The sequence below is a fragment of the Amblyomma americanum genome, chromosome 7, assembly GCF_052857255.1.
Source record: "Amblyomma americanum isolate KBUSLIRL-KWMA chromosome 7, ASM5285725v1, whole genome shotgun sequence".
Lineage (NCBI taxonomy): Eukaryota > Metazoa > Arthropoda > Arachnida > Ixodida > Ixodidae > Amblyomma > Amblyomma americanum.
In genome coordinates this window covers 3,182,050-3,203,780 of record NC_135503.1, presented here as the reverse complement: position 1 = coordinate 3,203,780, position 21,731 = coordinate 3,182,050, and the positions used below count along the sequence as shown (strand labels likewise).

The following is a 21,731-nucleotide window of genomic DNA, read 5'->3' as shown; positions in this document are numbered from 1 at the left end:
TGTTTGCCGCTCGTTTTGACACGGACAAGTTCTGGGATATCAAGCGCGGCAGAGACGATCAAGTATCCGACACAGAGACGCTACCTCTTGGGACGCATGTTCAGACCGCTGTGCGGCTGAATCCACGGACGGAAGATAGGGCGGGAATGTTTTCTGCAGTTCAGTCGAGGGATGAAAAAACGTCAGAGATCACTGTGGCTGCCCGCACTGGAGGAATGCGAAAGCATTGACGCCTCTCTTTGCCCCTCTTTGAGTCCAGTGACGTTTTCTTCTAATTAATAAATCATTAATATATGCCAATCAAACTTTTGTTTGATTAATTATCACTCATAAAACATATTTCAAACCATTTCAAACTTTATTTTCACTCCTTTGCCTATTTGCCCTCTATTTTGCCATCCACGGCTGTTTTCCCGCCCACTCACTATATCGACGACCGCACTACTTCGACGTTTTGACATTATTGGCTCCAATTAATTAAGTATCCTTCTGACATCAAATTTTTGCGCGCTATTCTCACATCGTCCTCTATCGATCGCAACCACTCGTTTGATGGCACACCTCTTCTGAGAACGTCACAATCGCTGCGGCCACGCTTTGGTCGACACGACCCGTCGACTTAGCCTAGAAATGCTTTCGCATTAATGCTGGCGCCTGTCTGCTTAGCAAGGTCGCCCCTTCCGTGCCTGACGCGAGTGTGCAAATTTTGTCGTAGGACAGTTTTCTGACGCCTGTATACATTAAGGAGCCGGAAACGTTTTGATCGTGGACCTTCGCGCGCAAGCATACAAAGGATGCACTTGAATTTGCAGCCTTTAAAGCTCGCACAGAAATTTTGTTGGTTGACACGGATCTATTCCTCTAAATTTATTCCTTTTTTTCATGAATTCGCTCTTGTGAATTTGATATGAGTGTCACGGGCCTGTAGGGTATTTCAAAGGAATAATGTTTTTTAAAGGGTCCTGATGGAAATAAACACAACATGTGGTGAGCTATGCAAACTGGAAAGATTTAAGAAAAAAAAATGAAAGAAAGCTGAACCGAAATATATTAGGTGCCTGTTCAACTTACGCCACTGCATTTTCCAAAGCCATGTAACTTAGCAGGAAAGTGTCTTGTTGCGAGATGACGTTTTGCCGCCGTCTACGCGTTCGCCCGGTCGCCCCCTTCTGAAGCACAGGACACTGAAATGTGCGATATATACCTGTCGGTAACACCCGCGTTTTTCCCTGTGTTCTCTTTTTTCTATATCGAGCGCGAACGGTGTTTTAATCTGCAGCAGGAAATGCGCGTATTATCCCCGGGATCATATTAGAGGTTTTGGCTCATATTCCCCTGCTGTGAGGAAGGCGCAGGTCAGCTCGGTCTTTATTAATGTCAGCTCGATTTGCACCCTCATCAATCTTGCCTTGGAAAAGCACCCATGTCGCACTTTGGAACACATCTCGAACGAGTCCTGAATTTCAATCTCCTCTCGTGTCCATGGCCGCAGCTAAACGCGTAGACCATATTGCACATCGGGCTCTCGTTCTCATTAAAGATCAGTTCGTTGGGCGTCTGTGTTTCCTCTGGCTGCATCTTTCCCCCTCCCGTGTTGTGAAGAAAGCACAGTGCAGCTTCCTCAAGTCAGACAGAAACACAGATGCACAGATCAGAGCAGGGTCGGGATCGGCTCGCGCCGGGCTTCGTCTCGTGCTAGGCACCGTTCCCTCTCTCCCTCGCTCTATCAGCCCAACTCAGGCACGCGCACTCGCAAACGCATATCAGCGCTTACCGCGAGGGCTTCAACAGTGGCGACCGTTGTGCGATCCCGATGCCGCCATCAACGTAATCCTTCCTGCCTCATACAGAAAACAAAGCAGCTCTCTGTCGAGAAAAGCAAACCGGCCCAACAAAAAAGCACACTAGGAAGGAGCAGGCTTTTCTCGGGCGGCTCGCCTCGCTCACCCAAGCATACATTCTGGGCTTGTTTGTGTTTATCTCTTTGTTTTTTACACTGGGCCGTGATTGTGTACACAACGCGTGCGCCTCCCGTAAATAGCCCCGCTTGTATTCTCGGTCTCGAAAACGAGGACGGGAAGTGCTCGCACAGAAGATGGGGTCAGATGCACCCGACTCCGGCGAGAGGAGGAAGCGAGCGATGTGATGCGGCACAATTGCTATGGAAGCCAGCCGGCTGGGTTGCGCGCTCAAGCTGAATAAAATAAGAACTCGGCTCTAGCTGATCTCTGCTGCTTCCCTGACCAGTTGTGAAGGAAGTCTCAGTTGCGTGATTTTCTAAAAAAGAGGGAGAGAGAGATAAATAATGTTCTGGATACGTCGGCACGAGAACCAGCGCGCATGTGAGTTGGAATGCTTGTCACTTGCGAAATCTTGCTGAACAGATGCAGAAAACGCGCTGTAAAGGCCTCTTATTTTTCGCGAGTTCGATTCTTTCCTACATGTACTGAACTTTGCCAATAGTTAGCGGCACTGAATATTCAGAAATTAGCGGCACATCTTAACGAGATGGCCGCAGCGCCGTCGGAAGGTGGCCACCAAGAGCATATACCATATTTCCTCGAATAATGGGCGCACTTTTCTTCCCGAAAAATCCGACAATTTCTCTTTGAAGCGAAAAGTTACGTCACGCGCCGCGCAGGTGGTCGCTCCTCGCCGCTGCCGCAGCCGACTTCGTCGCCTGACCTTTCGGCGCAGCCGCTCGGTACTGCAAATGTGCATAATGTGCACGCGCAAGGAGGCTATATAATGCGCTTGCCAGAGAATAGGCGCGCGCTCGACATGGAAGGGGAGTGCGGCTGCTGCTAGACTACGCAGAAAAGGTGAGAAACTAAATTCGTCCGACCCAGAAGTACTCGCTTGGCAGTTGGCTGCACAACAGCGAAACCATAGAGACAGCCGCTTGCTACTACTCTTATCACCGGGCTGTCTTTATGGCTGTAGAGAAACTGCAAGACAATGTGTCCAACAATAATAAATAAAGAAGTTTAATACTGTCGCTTCTGTGAACTCGTAAACATATGCCATTGAGTAACCAAGTCTGCGCCTATAGATAAACAATGTATACAATACCAGCTAATCTACGAAGCATAACCATGACGTCAAACCAAACATAACTGAAGCTTTTCGCTTGTATATCCAGGCTTAACCAGAGCTAAGCCACTGCCTAACTTCTTTTGGTTGGGGGGGGGGGGGGGGGGGGCATTCATTATAAAAAGTAAAACATTCGCAAAAGCGACAAAACTGTCACAAAAAGTAGGCTCGCAGAATAAATAGACAGTTTTAGTATAGCGTTTGCGTTTTTTGCGTACTCAACACGCAAGACGGTTGCGCACGCTAAATCCAAAGCGCAAACGACGCTTTTAGATGAGCGTTTGCGGACCGGTCCGCAACAGGCGCTCTGTAGACAAACAACACCCAGGTTCAGTCACGTTTGGGTAAGTATACCTAGCTCCACCACACGTCAGAAGAAAAAAACAAACTATGAGGCCGATTTTATCCAAACAGAGCCACGCAAAGCGCGCACTTTTTGCCGTCTGCTGTTTCTTTGGCGGATGGTTGCTCCAGTTTCCGCGCCGTGCCCACAAGCATCCTGTGCGCTCATCGCCTCCTCTCTGTGCTCGCATGGGCGGAGATCGACGGCCTCATGTTGCCGCATGCGGAGCGATGGCTCCTGAAAGGAGACATTTCATTCGACTACTCGGACTATGAAATGCGGCGCCAACGGGAGTCGGAGAAACTGCGATACCGTTCTCGCCCCGGACTGCTGGACATAAATAACACCGAGAACTCCTTATTCAAGCAGCAGTTTCGATTTGAGAAAGACCACATCACCGAACTGGCGTGTGTTCTGATGGTGCCGAACACTGTTCCTATAGTGCCCAGAACGTCAAGGTGCCCGGCCGCGAAGCACTCTGCCTCGCCCTTCGTCGGCTGGCATACCCCAATCAATGGTGCGACCTAGAGATCATCTTCGGGAGGCACACTTCGGTCATGTCGAGCATAACATCGAAAATGCTCAGCCATATCACGGCCAACTTCGGGCACCTTTTGAAAGACATAAACAACCATGAATGGCTTTCCCCTCCCACTCTCAGGGAATTCGCTAATGTAAGTCAGTTTTATCACTCCAAGAGTTATAAATATCGCAAAAGTGTCAATTGTCCCACATTGCAACACTCCATGAATATGAGGTCTTACAGTTAGCACATCACATCATGAAATAGAAGCATTACACCTTAGCAGTGCGAGGTCACTACGGTGCGGGGGTTGTGCATTAGTGCACTGGTGTGTTCTGTCTTTGGGATGAAGCATAATATCAGTCAGTATGGAACGGCGCATGCAATCTACCTGAGCCCAGGAAATAATTTATAATGCAATTTCCGATTTCATCATGTAGGTTTCGATATTACGGTATGCTGTGCAAAAATTTTAAAAGCTCACATTTATGATTTCCTACGGTCTTAGAGCTTCATGTATGCACACACTCATTGATTAATCCTCTTTGTTGCTACAGGCTGTCAAAAACAAAGGCGCACCACTGTCAAACTGCATTGCATTCATTGATGGGACTGCCCGTGCCATATGCCGTCCCAAAAGGAACCAGCAGGATTAATTAATTTTCCGGGCACAAAAGAATGCACTGTGTAAAATACCAATCCTTGATGTGTCGAAATGGTATCGTGTGCCAACTGGATGGGCCTTATCCAGGAAGACAGCATGATGCAGGTAAGGCACTGGGCTAAATTACGCAATTATGGGTGCGTAATCTAGCTGCTGCAACGAGTGTCACAGCCTTGAAACACATGACTTTGAGCACAAAAACATAGAAACTATCATCCGGCACGTTGCACTTAGCGACAGAGGTGAACCATGTTCCAAAGCCAGACTATGATTTCAGGCACACTAAAAGCATCTTTCTACGACTGGTATGTCTGAAGGAACTTGAATTGTGGAAAACTGTTTCGGGAATCATTGAATTAAGCCATGACTCGGCGAAAAAACGTCATTTCACGCTTTGCAGAAACACCTGAAAAGTGTTAGCTTCATTTGTAATACTCTTAAATTTCAATAATTAAACATCACTTGTACTCAGAACTGAATGTGCTCAATCTGACATATTGTTGGCCAACTTTCTGCATTCATAAGTCTGCTTTTTATGTTTTGCTTTCAGGACACAGGAGACACTAGCAGGTTGTGAACTTGATAATTTAGCTGATTTTGTGCATCAGTTGGACACAGGTTAAATTTTTATTTATTTATTATTCCTCAAATGTCGCTAGGCAGGGGTTTTATATCTCGGACACAGAGTAACAAAGTAAAGATATAAAAGGATGGAACGCTCACCGTGCATCATGGAGGCACGCGTTTCATTGTGATTGCCAATGCTATGGTTTCATAGCATGCTCGCATGGCTCTGCCATTGCTTCATTTTTTTTAAATTCGGATGCCTGCACCTCCCCTCCAAACACACACACACACGTGTGCTTCCTGACTCCCCGTCAGCAGGCCTTCAACCATGGAATGAGCCAAGTTCGGCTAGCTGTTGAATGGGGATTTGGGAAGGTCGCCGCAGGATTCGCGTTCTTAGATTTCAAAAAAAAAAAAGCTTCTGAGGCAACAGGTGGCGTAGATGTATAAAGCTGGGACTATCCTCACAAACTGCCACACCTGCCTGTACGGCAGTCAGGAGTCTTCATACTTTGGCTTGTGCCCTCCATCGCTTGAGACTTTCTTGACACTATCTGCTGCGTAAAATGCCGCTTTAACCCCTTCAAGCACCAATTAAACCTCCTGAGAGAACATACAGTCGTACCTCGTTAATACGACCCTCGTTAATATGGACGACATGGATTATGGACAATTTTTCTTGGGGCCCAACTTTTTTAATGTGTTTATCCCTCATTAATGTGGAAACTCGCTGTGTTGTAAATGAACGGGGAAAAGTGCACAGAGCCCATCAGGGCCCACGCATTCTTGTCATGTTAATATACACGGCAATCGGTACAGAATATCCAGTAGCCAACCCAACGTTTCATTTCTTGCGTTCTGAGAGCAGCACATCACAGGAACGTAAAGGAAAGGTTGAAATGGCTGACTGATGGCCTCTTTCTTTTCTGGTTTCATATCTTTTAAGGTGAAAGGTTGCCAAGTCGGCGCCTTCTTACAGTTTGCCTTATTGCATAAACGGCTCTCGCGAAAACTCTTTCTGCACCTTGTGCTACGTAAATATTTTAAGGCAGCAGCTCTCAGCCGACAAGAGTCGTGGGGCCCTGGGATGTGAACAGCTGTAGCAGGAGTCGGGTCATCTAGCCACGAGACGCCATCCCTAGGCGCGTGAATCGGCACATTATTTCGAGTATAATACGCTTGGAAATCCCAAAACTGTGTCTGATTTCAGCTTCAGTGACCACCATTATGCACAGAAGCATACTTTAACCATAGCACGCTTTTTTTATTAGTGATTCGTTATTACATCAAGGGACCGGTTTGATCGGGAACCAAAGTGATCATATTAAAGAGATTAGTGATTCGTTATTACATCAAGGCACCGGTTTGAACGGGAACCAAAGTGATCATATTAAAGAGATTAGTGATTCGTTTTTACATCAAGGCACCGGTTTGATCGGGAACCATAGTGATCATATTAAAGAGATTTGTTATTCGTTTTTACATCAAGGCACCGGTTTGATCGGGAACCAAAGTGATCGTATTAAAGAGATTAGTGATTCGTTTTTACATCAAGGCACCGGTTTGATCGGGAACCAAAGTGATCATATTAAAGAGGCACGACTGTAATAAGGTTTACCTCGCATCCGCATAACCTGGACACAGTGCTTGAAGGGGCGAAGTGAATGTGTCTTCTCATCATCGGCAGCCATACTAATGAAGGTAATGAAAGTACACATCTTGCCCGTGAAATGAGGAGTACGTGGTATCGAATAAAAAGATTCATCTTCCATGATTGTCTTTGTGAAATTTTTTTAAGGAGGCTTACCAAGATAATACAACAGAGCCTGTTAGTGCAGGACATTGCGCTTTCACACGGTTGTCGTTGTCGACTATTGTTTGTCTATTTTTTTTAAGCAGGTGGTCCACAATGTTTAACACTGCCTGATGTTCGGCTGCAGATCGACGCCGTTCTTCTGCAAGCTGCTGTAGCAGTTCCTCTTGCATCCTCAGAGTTGCTGCATGCTTCTCCGCTTTTCTGCTTGATTCTGCCTCCTTTATACGTTCCTCAGTGGGGGTGCGCTCTTTTTCCCACGCCAGCCGGCTCTCCTCAAAAGCCGAACGTCGCGATTCGATCATATGGTCTTTTTTCTCATCAGCATATTATGCCTCATCCTCTCTTCAAGAAACTCGTAATCTATATTGTCTTGCTTCCTTTTCCCTGCAGAGGACAATTCACACCACCAGTTAAGCATGCAACTAATGCAAATTGAATCACAGGAACTTCATGCGCATGACTTAACATTTACAACGGCAGGTGAAACCACTGTTATTAGCACAGCTAGTACACGAGTAACCCTTCGCATGTGAGGCTGATGTGCAATGGTATGCCTCACGAGTCAGCACTCCTCTCACGGTAAGGTCTGAAGAATGCGGACCAAAGGCAGCAAAGAGCACAGCTCCTTTGCTCATATCACTGATACTTTAAGAGCAACGGTGAAAATGCTTTTCAGGTCATAGTGGTGATGCCTGCATGCCTCAATGTCTTTCGCCTTCACGTCCCATGTGTACTGGTGTTATCGCTTCTCAACAAAGAAGCATTCACGTTGTTACCCTTCAATGTAATGTATGTGATTAAACGAGCTGCGCTTTCTCTTCCCCTTGATTTGTGTTGAAGTTTTGCTTCCAAGGGTTTTATAAAGGTGAACTGAGCGAAACTGATCCAAAACCCTTACAACTTTTAGTGTTTCTTTTCGACAATCATAAACGTTCTGCAGAAGCAGAGGCTATATATTGTACTGTCTGAGTAATGAAGTTTGTGTCTCGAAAAGCCAAACAACGCTCTTGTTGTCAAGGGCTCAAGTATACATATATGTGACCAGAATAATAATATTGATATTGCAGATGATGAAATAAAGTGGCACACCTCTCTGTTATGTACCATATAATCCTCGCATTGATTACAGTCAACAGTGTATTGCTATACACTTGAGGAACATGCACATGTCTCATTCTCATTTGGCATCATGTCTTAGTATAATCTCAAGCTGCATGACTTCCTGCCCAAGTTGAATGTGTTTTAGCACAAATATTCCAGAGTGATTATTTCACTCAGTATTAAGGGCCGTTAATTTTGCCTCAGTCGTATTGACAGAAGTCCATCCATATTCAGCTATTGATGATTTCATTCTGGCAGATCACGAGATGCTACATTTTTATTGGCCCTGTCACTTCGCACAGTAGAGAAATGCAGGCAGTGAAAGTTAACTTAGCCATTAAAAAAAGTAACGCCTCACAGCCCACTGCACAGAAATCCAAGCGTCTCTATAGTTCACTGCAGTTATGTGAACACGTACCTACACTGCACCCTCTCATCTAACAGATATAAATAACACTTAATCTTAATTTAATTCCGGTATAGCAATGGCAAGTGCTGCAAACCACCCCAAGTAACGAATGACAGCCAAGACCTTGGTGATTTAAAAATGTATTCTTGTTGTGAATTTTATTGTGAGGTGGTTATTTAGTTGTAGTATCTAGTTGTAGTTGTAATGTAACCCTTTCAAGCTTTGGTTTCTGAAAATGTTTATGGTGGAAACCAGCTTGTACCAATCACTTTCGTGTTATACTGACACACTAAAAATGTCTCGCGTCGTTCATTTCTGTAAGTACACGTCTTACAAAAGTATCAAATGTGTAGACCTCGCTGCAGCTCACTCCGGGTAGCTGGCCGTGAGGAAGTACTGGCATCACACGAAGGCTGGCTTTCGTAAGACGCAGCCGCAAGCTGCCGATCACTGCTCCCGTCAGCGTCCGTTAGACTGGCTTAAGAGGCAAACCGCTCCGAGGGCCCCTCCTGCTGCAGATTCAGGTTGCCACCTTCGTCGATTACGAACAGCTGAACCCGTGACGCCGAGTCATCGTGGCTGATTGAAGCGGTGTACAAAAATCCAAACACATTAATCAGCGCCGCCATGTAAGTTTAACGACTCTGCGGGTGTCCGCATACCTACATGGTTGCAATATGCTGTCATCAGTGACGTCCAATACGAAGCTATCCGCGGCAGAATCCCGAGCGCGTGCGCCCGAGATGCGCTTTGCTGACGCTGAGGGTTCAGATCTTGCTGTCGAACAGGAGCTTGCACGCCGAGGCGCTCTAATTTTATGCCCGCCCTCCCTCGCTATGTCTATTATCTCTTGTGACAACTGTTCCCTTTCGCTGTACTGCTCTTCAGTTCCAGACCTGCGTGTCAGCCAAGAGAACGCTTTGAAGCTTTGCGCTCTACGCCTTTCGACTATCTTTTCATGCAATCGAAATAACTTACTTGCGCAGGTTCACACGATCGTTTGCCGCGTACTGGCTCAGTAGCAGCTGAGCTCGTTCGCGCACAGCGCGAACTGCGAACGCCTTCGCCGAATACTCGCTGAGAGTTCTTGCGATTTCGCTCCACTTGAGCGGGTTCGCGAATGGGTTGCATTCGCGAACATCGCGCAGGAGCTCTATGTCATCTGCCACCGAAAAACGCGCGCGGCTGCCAACCATGGTTCTCACACGTGTGCGAAACCGAAACTTCTGAGAAAATAACCATACAAAAATGACACAAACGGCCGTTGCCATGACGACAGTGTAAACAGTCTGTTGGTAGGCTTACAGGCTTGAAAATAGACTGCTATCTCAAAATTACCGACAACTTATCACATCTAACATTGCGTCCGATTGAGATAACAAGAAGCGGAAGCGAATGCAGCCATTTACAGCCAGTTGAGTGCCGAATGACGCAATGACAAGGTACTTCAGAACAGAAGCGGGCAAGCAGGGTGCCGCCATGTTGCCCCCGTAAGCCCCGCAAAGACGATACGCTATTTCCAGAAATTGCGTGCGTACGCTAAACGCTAAGCTTCCCTTTAGCGTTCTGTGCGTGCGCATTCTACATACGCTATTTTATTGCGTACGCAAATGTTTTGCGTACGCTATACTAAAACTGCCTAATATGTAATGTGGTTGGGTCTGACCTTCCAAATAGAACAAAACGCACTCCTCAGCAGAGTTCCTGTCTTCGAGGGCATACACATTTATTGCAAGCCCGCACGTATGATTCCGGTAATGACCCGTCCTGCAAAAAGAGCAGAACTAGATTCAGCGCGCAGCTTAGCCGATATAGGTTGCTGCAAACCTTAATCTGGCAGATCGAGAAACTTTTTGTGAACAGCCGTGATTTTTCTTGGTTGTCGGATTCCTCGCGGAACATTCTTACTGGCTGTTCGTCCCTAGTCTAAGTAGCAGTGTTGTCCATCGACAGATGTCGTAGTTGTTTTGGCACCAAGAAAAGACCACCGCAAGCATTCACTATCATCATCAGCAGACTGCGCACCAGAAGAATGAGATGCATTCACTGCGCGGAAAAAATAAATTGCTCTTTTCGTGAGTCAACTTAGGGGGTGCATTCGTTTATGTGAGCGCGTTCATTGCACGAGTAAACACGGTGTAGTACGTCCTTAGTTTCACAGGGTGTGGGCAGCCAAATTATACACCATGAGCCCAGAGCCGGATGCGCCGCCTGTCGTCGCTTTTGCGAAGCAGCGAAGGGGCAGCTCCCGCTGCCTTGCCCCTTGCCGCTGGCGTCGAAGCGGCGACCACTCTCGCTTAGCGCCGATCCGTCCCTACCTCTTATTTCTGCAGCTATAGAAATATCCTTCACTGGAAAACGCGAAGAGGAAATCTCAGCCACTAACTGGAGCCACTGTGGCCTCCAGAAATGGTGCGCAAATAAGCCGATGTCAAAGTGTTCTGCGCACACAGAATGGCTCATTGATGTGTGAAAATGAAATATGGACTGGAAGGTCGAAGATGCAAAAATGCTAACCAAACAAGAAAAAATGCGAGCCAGCTATCATACCGCTACAGAGACCGAATTGTCGGCCTACTATATTTTCGCGCGCGCGTCTGCTGTATCCTTTTTAATCATCGAGTGGTTTATAAGGGACTTAAACAAACGGAGTAACTACCTATTAGCGTCAACCCAATTAGTGTTTTAACAGTCAATAAATTGTCTCTATACATGTCTGTGTGGAAACAGCAGCTTGAGGGTTAGGGCGCACATAATCGCTGCGCCGGTGTACACTTTCATTCTCTTCTCCATGTTCCTTGCGCTGTGAATACTCACATGTTCTGCGTGGAAAATTTCAGCCCAAAGGTCCTTGTATATTTGAAGTTCGTGTATGTAAACTCCTGCATTTAACTTTGGCACCCGAAAATTCCGGGTTTTTCAGAAAATCCTGGTTTTGTTTGCGAAAGCACTCTCGGCTGCAGAAAATGTCACGTGACTCAGCATGAGGGCTGCCAGTACTTAAATGCTATCGAAAGCAGCATTGTGGGACGACGGAAAGAACGCTTTCCAATGTCCATTTTTGTGAGGCTTTAGTCACTGTTTCGGCAAAAGTTGAAAAGTACATTGTTCAGACAATTTCCACAGAAGTGCTGCATGGAACGAAACTGGGCCGTCTCATTTCACGCTACGCGTCACAACTTCCATCGGCGCACGCCTGAAGGAACATAGGCAAGCACCGGAGGAGAGCCTCGGGTCTTCTGTATTTGGATCTTCCGAGACGGAACAATGCATATGGACGGGCGTCTTGTCGCTTACTTTCATCTCACAAGATGGCCTCAGACAAGGCGAAAAAAACATTTTCTTGTGCCACAACAACCTCTAGAGACGAGCAACGGATTCGCGATAAACTACATTTGCAGCCAATCTTTCGAGGTGTTGCGCCCTCTCGGAGCGGTTGACATTAAATGTTTCGCTCCTTCCTCATTGGCACAACGCTGAACTTCTGCTCGCAGATGCTGACTATCACTAGCTGTATTTGTGAAGGAGAACACAATACTTTGCATCTGCGAACGAACACTGCCGCAGCATCCCGAACGGCGTCTTTTAACGTCCTTTCGTTCTAGGAGCATCTGCCAGGCATATCATTCCTGCCGAGTCCGTTGCCATGCGCTGCAAAGCGTGCGTTACAGCGGGCGCCTTTCCGTTGCAGCATTAGTCATCGACAGTTGTTCAGGATAAGAGCGTGGCGATGCGCACGGTCCATCCTCCGCTGAGCCCCGAGCGCGACCGCGGGGCGGAAGCGCCTCGCCTGTGCTCGTGACTTCCGGTTGATAGCGCCACCGCGCTTCCGGGTCGACGCGCGTTCCAGAGAAATTCCCCCACCTCGCGCTTCCGATCGTGCGCGATGAGAAAGAGGACGCTTTGTTTGGCGACTCTGCGACTCCTCAGCCGCGTTGCTCGGGGCCAGCGATGCAGCCCTTGCCAAAGTACGATGGTTGGAGGCCAGGGAACTTGTCTGGACGGAACTGTCTGTGCGCACTTAAGAGGCAGTTGTCCCTGTGCAGACCGATTTCAGATAAGATCATGCACTGGATGGTTGAGAGATATATCTTGGCTTTATCCGACATTTTTTGTCATTTTCTGATTACTGGAAAGAACCGATCTCCACAAAGAATTCTTGATCACGAAGATGTCAACTTCTGCGCTTATAGCATTCTGGCGTTTTTACAAAGTCTGGCTACGAGCAAAGGAAAACAAATAACGAGATGCATGAAAATTTATTCACAAAAGGTATAAATACCGTACAAAGCGCTCAGAGCTTTCGTCGATTTTGAAAGCTTCTTATTTTTTTGGTATCTTTTAAACAGCACGTATAGTGATTTTTTTCCAACAGTGGAAGTTTTTATCTGAAAGAAGAAATAAGCTATAAAGGCAAAAGGTTAACGCTGCAATTTAGAGAAACTTTTCTGTTAGGCAGTTAAAATTCACCAGCATATCTTTTACAGGTAAGGAAATATTATTTCACTAACTTCAAGAAGGTGCAGAAATACACAAACTTTGGAATGCAATTAAAAAAAAATAGCATTTTTGATATCTGTTACATTCTGTCCGGGTATTGTACACAACACCATTCATAGGCAATAAAAGCATAATGTATGTAATATTGTTGGTGTAGTAAATGAGAGGCCCCATTTTGGGAATACTCCTGTTATGTTTTTGCTTATATTTATTACGAATAGCTTGAAATATATCTCAAAGACGCGCCTGAAAAATTTTATGGGATATCTCTAATTACATTGAATCTGGACGATAGTACTTTCTTACTCCTAGAAGATAAGTTAGGAAATTATAAATGTATTACTAGACAGGTTTGTGTACAATGCAGCGTTAAACGAGGGCGGATATATATAGTTTAGGCTTTTAGATAAAATATCTCCAAAGTTAGAAAAAAAAGAAATATTTTGTGCATGAGGTTTGCGAAATTCTAGGAGGGAAATTGCTTAAAATCGGCAAAATAACTGGATGTACTCTTCGGAATCAATGTAATTTTGTGTATAAAATTTCAATCAATCAATCATCAATCAACGATAACGTGAAGTTCTGTCCTGAACAGAGCAGAAGGCGAGAATCTGGCTGCGCTTCACCAAGTCGCGGAAGTGGGCGCTGTAACCGCGGCGCATTCAGGCTCATGGAGCACGCTGCCACTTTTTGAAATTTCGCAGGCTTTCATTTTTGCCGAATAAAAAGGGCTACGCTAAGACTATCTCGTCGGAATCGCCTGGCGCGGACCAGGCTGTCAACAACACTCAAGTCACACCTGAAAGTTCACAGCTACCTTTAAAATGCTAATTAATCTCTGCTGGTTTTTAAAGATTGCGGAACAAAAAAGTAATAGTTAGTACTTGAGATAAAATCTAACATTCACTTGACTTCAATTTCGTAAGAACTCGTTGGTTTCCTTAATATCTTGTTCCTTTAATTTTAGCTGGGACACCCTGAATATCAATTACAAAAAAAAAACAGCTTGATTGGTCGCGGTGATGTCTCAGGCACTGGAAACGAAGCTGCGTTGTTCGAATCTCGCTCGGGGCGCTGGGAAACATTGTTTCTGCTGGATGCCATTGGGACGGAAAGTTCGGCTATGGAGCCTGTTCGTTTTGCCTCAACTTCATCCTGACTTCGGGATGATGTTGGGACGAGTTCACCGAAAAGGAGAGCTAAATGTATTTCATGGACCCTTGGTCACGCCTCCCGTCCTGGCAACGAGAGCGCGCACACGCTCGCCCGAGCAGCAACCTTCCGGGCACTGTCGACGGAAGCGGAGAAGGAAGCAGACACAGAGGGTGCCTTCGCGGCTCTGCACACTTACACCCACACCACAGAATATTGCCGTACACAAGGAAGAACAATGCCACCACCGCACTGACCGAGGCCAAGGCTGTGGCACACGTATCCTAATTCCTCTATCACAAACACTTGATCTTCCCCACCCTCTACCCAGCCAAATGCCCGAGCTGCCAACATAACGAAGTATAGACTCCGTTTTGGCCTGCACAACAGCACCCGGAGGCGTCCGTCCCATAACCGTCCGCGCCCTTCCTCTTGAGAAGATGTCCTGTCTAGCACGGAGCCGACCAACCAGCGCCGGCCAATCGAGCGGGCCTGGAGGATAGCGGTGGTCAGCGGGGCCATGGACTGAGAGCCCTTCTTGATGGGACCGCTCTGACCAGCGACAGCTGCTCCAGCGGACCTGCAGGACTACGGCGACACATGGAGCCCTGGAATGAGGCATCCACTCAGCAAGACAAACAAGCTCACTGTAGTTAATGAAAGTTTTTCCTCCCCCAGAGAGAGCGTGTCGCACTGCTAGACCCATTTTCATAAAGCATTCAAGAGTTGTGCACGAGTGTTCGATGAGGGAGCAAGAAATTTTACTCAGATGTAGCAATTTGTAGCGCTTCAAAGGCGCACACCTCGCACTGAGGTGCAGCAGCACACCAGACTGTGGGTGGCCCTGTGACAAGAGTAAAGGACCGGGTGATCAAGCTGGCGTATCTTCGACCTTACGCGCTCAATGAACGGAACACCGCCGTCAAAACAGTGGGACGACGACCGGTTGCCGCTCTATTTCGTTCAGAATGAGCACAACATGCCGGAGACGGAGGGGGTGCAGGTGAGGGTCGTGTTGTGTTCTCCTCGCGGTTCTCTAACCCGTGCCGGCACCATCTCACCACGTGGGTGTTTCGGCGTTCGCCCCAACTGCATACTGCGTGCTGTTTCTTTACATTGCAGGTTCGCATTCTGCGTGGGCATGTTTCGTTACTTATCTTTCGTTTCTCACCGCCCAGCCTTTCGCCCGGCTCGAGTGCGCATTTACGACTCGTCTAACTACGAAGACGGAGGAGCATGGGCGGCTGTCCGATGACGCTATCGGGGTCACGCGCGCCCCTAGCAGGTCAGCCAAGCGGAAGGATGGGCGACAGCAGCGGGTGTCCAAAGCATGCACCCACTCGAACGCGCCGCAACCAGTTTCGGCGCCTCGGAACGGCGCACAGGAGGAGTCCGTGCTCGATGAAGCCGGCCTGGTATGGCGGCGGCGCCGGTCCACTCGAGGAGATGACGCTTTCTGGAACGAGGAATTGCGATGCACTCTGAACGCTGCGCTGGAGCACAAAAGAAGGGAAGACGAAGGAGAGAAACGCAAACCGAGTGTCGGCGTACTTTGAAGACTTGGGTCGAAAGATAAATCTTCAAGTGTCGGACTTCGTTTTGTAGCGTCCAAATGTGCAGCGGTGCCACACCTGCTATGGCCTCTTGCTCGAGCCCCATCACTATGGCACCACTCCAAGTCTTTGCGGTGTGAGAATCTGTCAGGATTGAAACAGTGCTCGCTAATGTTACCGAGCGGAAATTCTTCAAGCGCCGACCAATCGTTCTAAAGAATTACGTTTCGGCCTCGCTTACGGGGGCCTAGTTCGCAATCAGCTTTCACGCGTATTTTTTTTTCTTTTTCTTTTTGATCTGCAAAAGTACGTTCATGCACTCAGTCGCTAACCTGTCGACTACCTTTGGGTTTAAGTGGCACCAGTGAGAATACCGTGGCCCATTTCACGAGGCGGTCAGAGGACCCGCAGTAAATTACGGTCTGTCTGCTGCTGTGCCACGCTTGGTATACCAGCATACCGTTCGTCCGGCTTCGATGTTTTCTCCCAGGCTAAGGCACGTATCTCTGACCTAGTTTCCGCTATTGCCGCGCCATTTGCGCAATCTACGCACATTACTTTTTCACGCCATGCGGGATCATAAAGCACTCCGGCCGTAAAAGGCCTGAAACGGCTAGACATGATGTACTTTATGGCGGTGTCGTCGCTAAGAAACATCTGGGGACAAACAGCGCGTCCGCCAGCGGCTCGCAACTGCTGGTTTAGGGCGTAGCTGTGCGTCTCACGGGGCACTTTGAGCCCGCTAACGTCTTTATTGTCATTCTACGTTGGCTAGCGCAGTCCGGTGCTCTACGCAGCTTGCTACGCACGCGGTACGCCATCTGTCCGTTGGGGTAGAGAGGCGTATGCCTGAACTAATGGCTGCGCAAGGACCTCGTGGTGTTTGTGAAAGCACCGGTGGAGGTCATTCTCCAGAATGTTCAGGTGCTTGCACGAAACGATAACAGGCTTGTCGCCAGGGTTATATGGTAGGCTTTCGAGATAGGCAGCAGCTAGCCACAGCGTTTTCGAAAAAGTAGAACACAGGAGCTGGCTCAAAATGGGACACCGACTTTTACCAGCTGTCTTCTCTTATTTAGTGTTTTCATCTATATTACACATATTTTGGTGGCTGACGATGCGTAAAGGCTAACCAAAAGGGCTCAACTTGTGTTAAGGACACCGCAGCGAGCCACGGAAAGAAAAAATGATAGGTGTAACGTTGAGAGACCGCAAGCAGGCAGAGTGGGTGAGTGAACAAACGCGGGTTTAATGACATCCTATTCGAAATCAAGAGGAAGCAATGGGCTTGGGCAGGTCATGTAATGCGAAGGCAAGATAAACGGAATGGATTCCAAGGGAAGGGAAGTGTAGCAGGGGGCGGCAGAAAGCGGTGGACGGATGAGATTAAGAGGTTTGCGGGCATAGGGTGGGCGCAGCTGGCAGAGGACACGGTTAGTTTTTTAGAAATATGGGAGAGCCCTTTGCCCTGCCTGCAGTGGGCGTAGTCAGACTAATCTTGATTATGATGATCAGATATTTTTAAAATTTACAAATACTACTGGCCGCGCGGCCGGTGCAGTGGTGGGACGTACTACGAAAATTGGAACATGTTCACTTGCAAATATAACAAAAAATACAAAATTAACTGAGTTCTACACGACCACATTTCTTGAACCGTAATTACATACCTGGTGTGGCGCCGCGGTGTCTGAGTGGTTATGGCGCTCGGCTGCTGGCCCGAAAGACGCGGGTTCGATCCCGGCCGCGGCGGTCGAATTTTGATGGAGGCGAAATTCTAGAGGTCCGTGTACTGTGCGATGTCAGTGCACGTTAAAGAACCCCAGGTGATCGAAATTTCCGGAGCCCTTCACTACGGCGTCTCTCATAGCCTGAGTCGCATTGGGACGTTAAACCCTCATAAACAAAACCATACCTGGTGTTCCACCTAAGATGCTCAGCAATTTAAAAAAAAAAGCTTTTTGAGTTGGAAGAGCACTTTTTTTCGGCACAGTATTCTCAGTGGTGTAGCGTTCAGAATATAGCCAAGACTGGCTAAATGAAGTAGGCTGGTTAACTAATACTGAATAGATAACTTTAAACTCTTACTGTTAGGCTCCTCATTTGTTGAGAGGCATGTAACCCAATTGAGTTGAGTTGAGTGGTTGTAAGCCACCGGTGGGATTAGCCTTGCAGTTGCTGCCGGCAATTGCTCCACCGTAGCGACACTTAAATAGAAATCACAAAAACACTGTCCGCAAAAACCCAAATAGACACTCCTGAGGTCACCATGTGGAGGCCAAATCCGTGTCCTGCAGGTAAAGTAGAAGAAGGCGAGAAGCATCCCTTCTACTCGACTGGCTCCCGCGCGGGAAAACAATGTCCTGAAAAGAACTGTGAGGAACTCCTGCTTTCTTGAGGGATCCGAATAACACAGCCCGTTCCGCGTTGTACAAAGTACAGCACAAGAGGTAATGTTCTATGTCACCACACACACCACACGTTGAACACAATGGAACACTTCAGTTCTTTGTGGAGCTCTCCTCATCAGCCATGTGTGACCAAGGGTCTCAAAAGGTACCAAGCCACTTTGCTGCACCGCGTTCGCACGGATTCTGCTCGTACGCCGGCGTGGATGTATAAGACTGGCCTAGCATGTAACCCAATGTCAGTAATATCAATATCAGTTTTTAGAAATTCGAAAACGCAGTCACGCTCGGTGCTGTGGCCTAACATATTTGGCCTACATCGCACCAAAATACGTGCGCTTTCGAAAATCTGGAACGCAAAAGAATTCCTCCAGCGCTCGTACGTAACTTGTCGGGATAGCCTAAGTTTGTTGGGCCACAATGCCAACTGTATCTGCGTTTTCGAAATTCTAAAAATTGATGTGGATATTGGTTACCTTGGGCTACAAGGTCCTCATCAAATAATGAGACTAAAATTAATGGTCAAAAAGTTAAATATTCAATGTTAGTTAACAAGCCCACTCGTTAGCACGTCTTAGGTTATTATTGATGCGCTACATGGTTGACAATGATATGCCGAAAAAAAGCGCTCGTCTAACACGAGAGTGCTTTTTTTTTTAAATTGCAGAACACCTTAGGCGAAACTCCGGCATACATCAACGTGCGAATTGAAATTTCAGTTGCTCGTAGCGCGCACCTAGGTAGGGTACCCTAACCTAGGTTTGCTTGTGTGTCGCAGCAAGTGGACCGTTGGCCGATCGTTCCTTTCCAACGAGATTGCTACTCTGCGGTGACTCCCCCGTGGCAGAAATTCAATTTTCTGGCCCCAGCGAATGGAGGCGGCGAGCGTATCCGCTAACTGCTCAGCTCTTGTGTCCGGGCCTTGGGCTCAGGCCGCAGGAGAGCGGGTGAACTCATCGAAGCGAACAACGTCGTGCGGAACAAGCGTGCCTGCCGTGTCACTTCTTGAGCAAGAGCTGGCACTTCTGAGAGCAAGAGCAATGTCCATGCGTCATGCGCCGCGACGGCCGATTCTGGTTATGTGCGGAGTGGACATTCCGGAGCGCCTGTTGAGTAAAGTCTAGCTGCCAGTTCGGTGCCGTTTATGCGTCTGCTTTAACTCTCCGCGTCCTGACCGACCCGAACAACTAGCCCAAATTGCCACTCTCCTTCTGCGCGGCTTTCAAGGAATGCAAAACCGACTTGCCCATCACGCTACCGTGGGTGAGGATGAGAGAGATGTGCGAAAGTATTTGCAATGCATTAGCGCAAACGAAGAAAATGGACGACACGGGCGGAACCAACGGAAACGCCGTGGACCCAGATAACAAGAAAAAGGAGAGCGTGTAGCAATGGACAGGTAGAGGGACCGAGAACTGGAAAGGGCCAGTGAACGAAATTGAAATTCAAGCTTCGCTAACTGTGTTGTCGTCTGCGGGGAACAAGGGGCTCGCCGACGGGAGTCGAATCTTTTCGTTTTCGCTATGGCAGGTCCTGTTCCCGACCGGACGCCGTGTACGCCAAGGGAAAATAATATATGTCGTTTTGAAGGAGTCTATACTCGTGCACACGGGTCGAGACTGGCGCCGGAGGAGTCCCACGTTGGAGGCTTTATTTACTTTTGCTTCCCCGATGCTCCTATCTCGGCCGTTTCCATTCGCGGTGGCCCCAGAAGAGCAGAGGAGGAGCGCGGCTTTCACCGAGCGACCCGGCCACCGCGCCCTATCTGCGGACGGTTTGTCAGCGGTGCAGTGCTGTGCAAGCTGGCATTGGCCAATCAGCACACGAACCTTGCTGCAGGCGTTCTGGTCCACGACCAAAACGCGGGCTGAGGCAGGAGCAGATACAGCCCGCTTGTCTGCGTTTATCTTCTCTGACCGCTGCCACGCTGGGAGGAAGCATTTAATGAGGCTGCAGTAATTTGTTCTCAATGCACATGGCCGCTGGGTGGGATGCGGTGGATGAAGATGCTGATGACATCCCAGGGTCTGACATCTAGGGTGCGCGAACTGCAGTAGCACATCTTAAGGAAGGGCTTCTTTTCTTAAATGAAATTGAAGTTTGTTCTTCGTGCAATTTCATCGTACTACCATTGTTGGCGAGGTCGCGCATCGCAGCACCTGTCTTTCAACGCGAGCAGCAACGTGCAATGTTTGTGCACGCCTGATGCGTTCGTGCCGTCGTCGTCTGCTCTCCAGCTCCAGATTAGAAACCTTCACCCCCTTTCCACGAATATCACGTCCCACTGTCAGGGCCACGAAGGTGCGTAACGTTCACTTCACCGCAGAAGTGCGAGTTTGCCTAGTTTTCTGTTCTCACTAGTTGAGCGACGACGACATCGCAAGCGGCGCAAAGCGCACGTATTACATATGTCACTCTCTGCAACGTAGGGACGTTCAGTGATAGCCAAAGCCAATCGTGGCGTCTACAAAAACTAAATATTCTGAGCGGCGTATTGCTGAGCGAACCCACAGCGCGCCTCCCAGCCTACTCGGCACTGCACGCATTTAGAGGTGCATGGCCTCGACGTGGTCGCCGCCGGTGCTTTGTGCGACACCCGCTCCGTCTCTGCCGGCCCACGTTTTCGGTGCGCGGACCCGTATCTCCCTCCTGGGCGTGCGGGAGGAAGTTGGCTCGTGTGAAAGAGAGAAGCCGACTCTGTCTGAAGCGGTTCGCTTTATCGTAATTTGGTCTGTCTCCCCTATCGGAGGGCGCGACTGAAGTAACTGGCCGAGCTCACTCTGGGCGGCGGTGGGTGTAGGGGAGGGGGCCGGAGGTTCGAACTTGTCTGGCCGAGCGTTGATGTTGCAGCTGCGCGGCATGGTGTAATTTGTTCTCGGCCCTTTAAAACGAGGAGACCGGCTTGGTGGAGAGAGGGAGGGGGGGCAGAAAGAAAAACCCAAAGGAGGGAAGCGCGAACAGTTCAAGATGTAGGCGGTACGCGAAGATGCGCCGAGAGATAAGAGGGGAAATGTTTGCTGGCCCCGAGGCATCCGGCTGTCTCTTCCAGGAGACGATTGTCGCCACTCGCTTGTTCTTGGTCCTCTGGCCCGGGAAGCGAGGAGTGCGGCAGCGGCGGTACTGCAAAGAGAAAAATAAAAGCGAAGGAAGCCAAGTTTCCATACGTACGTGCACATTCCAGGTGCCGGCATGAAGAATGATTAAAATGCTGTTGAAGGCTTGGCGCCACCGCGCTGGCTAAACTAAGGTGCCTCGACGCCCGCGCGGTTCCAACAGGCGCCCTTGGCTTAATTTGTCCTTGGAAGTTACACAGGTAACTCACGGCCGTGCTTTCGTGAGACCGCAGCAGACATTCTCGAATAATGCCTGGTATGATTTTACGCCTCGAGAGACCATAAGTATTTTTCTACTAGTGCTTGAGGGCCTATTAGTTCGCGAGAAAAAAAGACAGGATACAAAACACATACGTATTTCAGAATACGCCGAATAGAACTGAAAATTGACGAAAATCACACTGGCACGAGTGGGTACATAATCATCGCTGCAAGGAAAACCCAAGTACTTTCCAGCGCTAGTGGTGGGCCGTCTTGTCTTTTTTTTTT

The 21,731-nt window shown here is 48.3% G+C and overlaps 1 long non-coding RNA gene and 1 pseudogene across 3 annotated transcripts in view; both read left to right on the top strand.

The window, feature by feature from the left end:
* Positions 1-21,731, top strand: part of LOC144098283 (uncharacterized) — an 854,931-nt gene that overhangs the window by 417,195 nt on the left and 416,005 nt on the right. The gene's annotated exons all lie outside the window — the stretch shown is intronic.
* On the top strand, positions 3,713-7,732 carry LOC144096905 (uncharacterized; annotated as a pseudogene).